Source organism: Aplysia californica, unplaced genomic scaffold (assembly GCF_000002075.1).
Source record: "Aplysia californica isolate F4 #8 unplaced genomic scaffold, AplCal3.0 scaffold00158, whole genome shotgun sequence".
Taxonomy (NCBI): Eukaryota; Metazoa; Mollusca; class Gastropoda; order Aplysiida; family Aplysiidae; genus Aplysia; species Aplysia californica.
Genome location: NW_004797428.1, coordinates 62,046 through 69,689, shown reverse-complemented (window position 1 = coordinate 69,689; position 7,644 = coordinate 62,046). Strand labels below are relative to the sequence as shown.

At 42.2% G+C, this 7,644-nt stretch overlaps 1 long non-coding RNA gene across 1 annotated transcript; it reads right to left on the bottom strand.

Annotated features, from left to right (window-relative positions):
* Positions 1-1,997: 1,997 nt before the first annotated feature.
* On the bottom strand, positions 1,998-7,616 carry LOC118477629. Its single transcript, XR_004858500.1, has 2 exons — positions 6,509-7,616; positions 1,998-2,234 (listed from the first exon to the last, which is right to left on the bottom strand). It is a non-coding gene; the product is annotated as an uncharacterized LOC118477629 (long non-coding RNA).
* Between the last annotated feature and the right edge of the window lie 28 nt (positions 7,617-7,644).

Sequence of the window (7,644 nt, the reverse complement as noted above, 5' to 3'; positions counted from 1 at the left end):
ATTCCAGCATTCTTATGGACGTGGAGACTTTCGTCTTCAACGTGAGTTTATTGTCCGTCATGTCGACTGCACCGAAACTAAAAAAGGGTTTTCACCGTCAGAGGACCAATTCATACTACTTGACTGTCGATGGAAAGTTTATGGGAAGATGATCCTCGGGACTCTTGGAATCTCTGAGAAAATTGTAAGAATCCCCATCTGTAAGGGAACATCCACTGGGGCCATTGAAGCTGGGAAGAGAAAAGGAAGACGCTCGGCAGCTGTCAGAGAAAGTAATGAAAAACTTTCTACCGTCAAAATTGCTCATATTAAGAGGTTCCCCATTGTTGAATCCCATTGTTGTAGGTCATCTTGAAGCAAAGAATACCTACACCCCAGGCTGAACATACAGAAGATGTACCGAATATTTGTGAAACAATATATTGGAGAGACACGTTAGGTTTCATAACATATTCTAGTCTTCAACATGAAGAACCTTGCCTTCCATCGGTCAAAAAAGGACCAATGTTCTCTAGCTCTGTGTTCACTTACAGGGGCAGGGGATGAGCTGAAAGAACCAAATCTGAACATTTGCTGCCAGAACCACATAGCTGAAAAGAACAACGTCAGAGAACTGAAAGAGAAAAGCAAAGAAAAAGGATAGCAGGATGATGGACTTTTAGCTGCAAAGTTTGATCTTCAACAGGTCATTTACTTTCCATTTTCAAAAGAAAGCGCCATGTTTTATAAAAGCAGACTGTCAAACTATAATCTGACATTTTACAACCCACCGGTCGAAAACTGCTTCGTAAATTCTTCGTAACAGCTCATGGAGAAAATGAAGGTGACTCAGTGCACAGTACAATAAACATCGCATTGTCAAAGGCAGGGGACGTTTTTGTCCCGACCGAGTTGACAACAATCATAAAACTTCTGAGAGCAAACCAGCCGTACCATGCGTTCCAATTGGGGTATGAAGATTTCTTGGACTTCAAGTAAGAATCGTGGACTTACGTATAATGAATGTTCTCAGGGATTCAGAAACTGACGAAATCATAAACTGGAGCAATGTTATCGAAACGATGCCTGTTATATCCAGTCTTGGTATTCTCCAGTCTTGGGTGAAACTAATAAGATGTGCTTTTCCTATTCTTTTTTTAGAGGAAACAAAAACAAAACAAAAACTGCAGCGCCATCTGAAGCAAAGGGCGGACCTCCGCGGACACTTTCTTGGCTGGGTGAACTATGTTCTGTGTCTATATTATACGATCTTTGGCTAAAAACCAAAACTCCATAGATCAAGTTATTGCTGTGTCCAAAACCGGATTATCCTAATATTAGACATAGCCTCAGAAACTGTCTAATATTTTTTGCAGACTTTTTGTCCAATTAGTTAACCAAACCAATTTATAAGCCGAGCAAAGGAACTACGAACGTCATGATAAGGGTTAAGCCACATCTGATTGCGCTCAGTGAAAGAAGCAAAGGTATAGCACAAAGTCAGGCAAACCAGTGGAGGCAACAACCTACAGCCCTGCTTGCAACAAGGGATTCTGTGCTGTTTTGAGGCATGCCACAATAATAGGACAATTGATCTTGCTCATCAGTCGTGAACAACGTGAGTAAATTTCGTTATTAGGTAAACAGTGCTCACTCTTAAGGTCACCTTGACCTACTTTTTGAATCATTGTCGCATGCTGTGGTAGCCAGTCCATTCATCAACTTTGTGTAAAAAGTTGGAAGAAATCTGTTTTCACAAATATTAACGTTATTTAGAAAACAACACTATGACTCATTTTTAACAGTTCTATTGAACAAAAAAGTAAGGATAAAAGAAAGTAATAATTTGGGAAAATGTAGGACACTAAACGTTAAGTAAAAATGAACACAACAACTGTGTAACTTACCCATACATCAGCAGCAACAATAACAACAGCAACAGAAGCAACATTGATGGGAACAATAACAGTAAGAACAACAATCACACTACCCCGAAGAAAAAAAAAAGAAAACATGTAAATGTTTCATTTTGTTTTATTGACAACCAACAGAACAGTCTGTGTCCAATCTGTAACAGTCTCTCTGTCTTCTCGTAGTGTTATTTCTTCCTTCCGATGAGCATTATTCTTTGATCGATTCCAATACCAACACCAGTCTCCCTCTACGTCTGTAAGTTTGGCAGTTTGCTGATCGTTGGTGTCTCTTGGTCTTAGACTGCGTCTTTTGTCTCACATCCCAAAACCGGTGAATCAGTCCTGTCCAAAGAAAGTCGATGGTCAGTATCAGAAGACGTTGATGAAATCAAAGGGTTAAAACGGACACCACCACATGAGCGCAGATAAGACAACAACACCCCAACAGGATCAACACAGTACGATCAGTAGTTTGGGCTCTCTGCAAACACTGTACGATCAGTAGTTTGGGTTCTCTACAAACACTGTACGATCAGTAGTTTGGGTTCTCTACAAACACTGTACGATCAGTAGTTTGGGTTCTCTACAAACACAGTACGATCAGTAGTTTGGACTCTGCAAACACAGTACGATCAGTAGTTTGGGCTCTCTGCAAACACAGTACGATCAGTAGTTTGGGCTCTCTGTAAACACAGTACGATCAGTAGTTTGGGCTCTCTGCAAACACAGTCATTGTCATTTCATGTCCGACTGTAATGCCAGCGTTCATGGTTCGATCCCACAGCACGGTTATTTAGAATGTGTGTCGTGCGTTTCGTTATTCCAGACCTCCACTCAGCTGATGGTCATTAGGTCAGAGTGCCTACAGAGTAAATTGCATTGTTCTTTTGAAACGGGTTCTTAACCAGTACCTCAGCCAAATAGTGATGTTTCTATAGGGGGTGGGCCGAGATGGGGGAAGAGAGTGGCTGTAGATGTAAGTTGTTACACCCCAATGTTTTTCTTTTGTTGAAACACATAATTTCGTCCCACATCTTGGGTACTCAACAAAGACGGACACTGTATGTATAGTAAGACTTAGTGGCACGATGTCCTCTCTTTTATCTGTCTCACAACGTTTTATACATTGTTAACTAGTTTTGTACTGAATATGTCAACATCGTCTTGAATGATCTATAGTGTCACAGGTGTATTTACCGGTAACTGTGTCGTTGCATATAACTAAGCACTTCGTTGTCACACACAGGAGATCCAAGGTCGATTCCCGAGTGGATTCTTTTCGCCGGGATGATGTATCCATCTCAACATTGATTGGCCTTTACAGGAAGGATCTGAAGCTCCCCAAGTGTCTTGGGGAACAGACAGATATAGAAATTCATTCGTACCAACTGCAGTGAGGTTACTGAACACACAGCGCTACAAATGAAACAGAGAGAGAGAGAGAGAGAGAGAGAGAGAGAGAGAGAGAGAGAGAGAGAGAGAGAGAAAGAGAGAGAGAGAGAGAGAATGTTTTACGGAGCGGGTTGTCCCAGCCCGTGAGACATGTATTTACTTGGCCTAATGTCCTGTCTTGTTGTGCGTTTGCGTGAGTGCTCCTTTAAGTCTAACTTTTGTAACGTCTACTGCCATTGTTAACGACCAAGACAAATTTCTCCCTGCGAGATGAATAAAGATTGTCATTGTCATTGTCATTGTCATTGTCATTGTGATCTAAATTGTGTCGGTACGGGTGTAAAACACCAACATAAAAAACGATGTATTAAAATAAACAAAATTGTTTTGTTACTTTGAATGAGTAAAGTGTAATACCATAACGCAAACTGTCATTACTAGAGTGGACCGAATTCAGGGTTTTTTTTTTTTAAAGAAGCAGAACAAAAATAAATTAAGATCAGGTTGACTGAGCAGATCTGAACTTACAGTAACAAAAATGAGTAAAAGAAGTACCTGTAACGTGCGAAGAATACTTTCCACGCACTGAAATTCATCCAAACATAAAATATTAACTTTTCCTGTTATAGTTATACCACTGTGTTCGATTCATAGTCATTTTTCAAAATCTGATGCTGCTTTCGGCAGAACCTACTATTAATTTGTTGCTGCTGTTGTTTCTTTTCTGATGATGATGGCGATGATGATGATGACGACAACGACGATGAAAATGATGTTCATGATAATGATGATAATCATGATGGTGATGATGTTGAGTCAACGAGCTCTATGGACTGTTTTGGACTAAAGGAGTATTGCTTTATAGCCGGTGTTTTGATTTCGGGAATTTCCTGAAGACAGGGTCATTCCTGCAAGAAAATTGGAGGGGGAGGGGGGGGGTGTTTTTTCGAGTTTTGGGTTTATGGCTCCATCGACACAAATATAGGTCAATTGTGCGCAACGACAGGAGAAAGAGACAGGAAACAAGAAAAGGGTTGCTGGACACAAGGAAACAAAATAAGGAAAGGACATTTTAACGACAAGTATACTGCCTATGACGACGGGTATGCAATTAGCATTGTGCCCTCATGACGGAACGCAGTTTATTGTCTTACCCAAGACACGCCCTCTGTAGTTCCAATCCAGTTATGAACATACTAGTGTGATGAGTGTGACCATTTACATCAAAATGCCACTGGGCTGGGATCTTTTTCTGTGTGGCCCGATGGGTTCATGTAGTACAAAGTATGTGTCAGATACACTGATAGTTCAAATAGAGGTAACAGCACACAAGCATGCCATTCATCTGAAGCGGTGGCCATTTTTGTCAACACTAAACTAATGTAGGTCTACACATTATGTGGCACCCACTGTCCACCAACTAACCGCAAGCTACAAGCTAGCATTTGTGAGGCAGCGTGGTCGAATCAGGCTCTCGTCAAAATAATCAAAGTGAAGAAACTTGCTGTTTCCACAGGTTTGTGAACGTTTATCAAATTTTTGTTTTTTGGCTCGACACCTTTCATGCCCATTAAAGAACTCATTTCTGTGTGGATTTTTCTGAAAAACGTTGATTAAAGCAACAAAAAGTGTAAATTTTTGAGTTACCACGGACTATTAAGATAAGGAAATAACTAATCTTTGGAGGCCATTTTCTCACAAATTTTACCTCGGAAAACAGGTGACCCCCACCTCCTTCAATCGTAAATATCTCGACTTGTATTCAAGATAAATGGATATTTGTTTCATCCAAATAAAGACAAGTGAACAAGCTTTAAGATGATACCAATTACTCTACACGCCCAAAAATTGACGAGAGCCTGATTCCACCACGCTACCTCACATATGGCCCGGTATGCGTTTGAGCACGCGGCTTTTGGTGTGAACAGACAAACTTTCATCCAGCGCGGGCTAGCTAACAGCTAGCGGTCGGTTAGCTGTCGTAGCTTTTGGTGTGCACACTCGAGCGACTTGCTTCCTCCCGCACCATGGCGCGGCACGGCTCTAGCTCGGGTCGCGGATTTTGGTCTGCACGTATCCTTAGGCGGTGTTCACATATTATACAGGAGTAATGAAGCCGAGTAAGACAAAATGTGTTAGTTGAAGCTCAGTAGGTCGGGACTACTCTGGATACATTTCGCCGAGCAAACGACCTCCCTCCCGAGTGATATTTTCAAAGGTGCTTAAAAATTTTCGTCTTGCGAAAAATTTGTCGCCGGGTCAATAACTCGCTCTGGGAAAACTCGGGGAAGACTCGGGGAGAGTCAGAAAAAGCTCGGCGTGCAAAGTTGCACACGTTGCCGAGTGACAGTGACACGCTGACAACATCTGGATGGTAGCCGAGTTAATGTCCATACTCTGCGGGTTAAATTATTGCTCGCCGTGTAAAAATCTTGCACGGGGAGTCTGGCTTCCTCAAGCACGGTGTGCAAAAGTTGACACGAGGAGCTTGTGCCTCATGTTTGCCTTTTGGATGGTGGGACCAATTTTTCTAGTTGTTCTTGGAAAAACTCTGGAGAAACTCTGAGGAAGGTCCGGAAGGATGCCATATCTTATATCTTCAACGTGCAGTTCAGCCTTCAGTTTCTCAAACTGTCCATACAGGGCTTTTTTATGATCCTCCTCCTCCTCCTCCTCCTCCTCCTCCTTCTCCCCTTCTTTCACCATCACAACAGCAATGGCACAATATGCATACATGAAGTACGCATCCATCGTCTTTGTCATATGAGACATGTTGAAGGAACGAGCAAAAAGGTCAAAAACCTTTTTGCTCCCTTCTTGATATAATATATATGATATAGCACGCCGACTAACTCGGCGACGGGTCAACAAGATGGTCAACATGGTCGGTGAGTTTGTCGGCGTGGGAAATTTTGCTCCGCTGCTAAGTTTCTTGGTTCTGCAAGCGGCCAGGATTCAAACTAATTGCTCGGCTAGACGCTCGACAAGGTGCTCGCCGTCCTAAGCTTTTGCTCATCGAACGTCTCCGAGTGTTCGCCGACACAATGACGCCAACAGTCATGACCAGACGCTCGTTACGATTAAACCCGAATTTGGCATTATCTTATCGGGAATTGCTGGTCGACTCTACTCCTGTATGTGTGAACACCGCATTAATCTGATGTCTGGCACGTTTCGTCACCCAGAGAAAGCCATTATACGGACCATTAGGAACTTCTTCTCACCTCAACGTATAGGGAGAGTGTTGTTCCGTGTTGCTTTGTCAAACTGTCCTTTTCATCAGAGCCAAACAGGAACCTTGGATCCCTTTTCCACCCAGGTTTGTGGTCACACCCCGACGTCCTCCCTACGTGTTCGTGAAGGACGAGGAAAAGAACCAGCAGAAGAGACGGGAGAAACGAGAGCCTCATGCTGTTGTTAGCTTGTCTCGTTGCTAGGTGAGGAAATACAAAAATAAAAACAACAGCACAAATCAATTCCCAGACTTTGCCAAACCACTGTGTGGGTAAAATCAAGCAAAGAGCTACTTCACGAACGATAACGGACGATAAGGAGAAGCACGTCTAATCGCTCTTCTAGATGAGTTCACCACAAGCTTTTGTTGGTGTCCTTGGTTGACAAGAGATTATTGCTCATCTCGCTTGGTATAGGAGAGCGATTTACAGTGTTCTACTTTTCCGTCCGTTGACGATCGTATGGCAGTGTTTAACATGACCACACCCTTACAATGTGCAAACAATGAGACTTATCACACGTCAGAAAGACCAGATACGTCACACAACTTCGAAATCTCATTGTGAACGAACCGCCCATAACCAGGCTCGACGTCAAAAGATGACACAGCTGGAATTTCGACCCGCACAAGTGTCACCGTGTGTACCCACCTTTTCCCTTAGACAGGAGCTGATACCTACGTGTTGATTAGATGTACTAAGGCGATGTGCAGTGGCTCTTAGTCCACAGTCTCGTTTTATACACACAGTCACAACAGCTGTTGACGCGATGCTAATTTGTTTTCCATACAAAACGCATAGATAACACTAAGATGTCCACATCGTCTTTTAGGACACCGTTACCTCTTTAACGTTTAAATTAAATGCTCTTAATCTCTGATTAGCTTTGACATACTGGAAGGTATATATTTGTTGTCACATTCAATTATTGGGCACACGCTTATAATTTAACAGGTATACAGTTATATAAACATTTCAGAGATAGACACGAAGTGAATTGAATGAAATTTGGAAGGCGTAGATCTAATTAAGTCAATATTCTTTAAAAAAGAGAAATGATAATCATTTAACAGTATTTTTTTAATCCGGTGTCATTCCCACAAAACGCCCCCCCTCCCCCGCCTTCT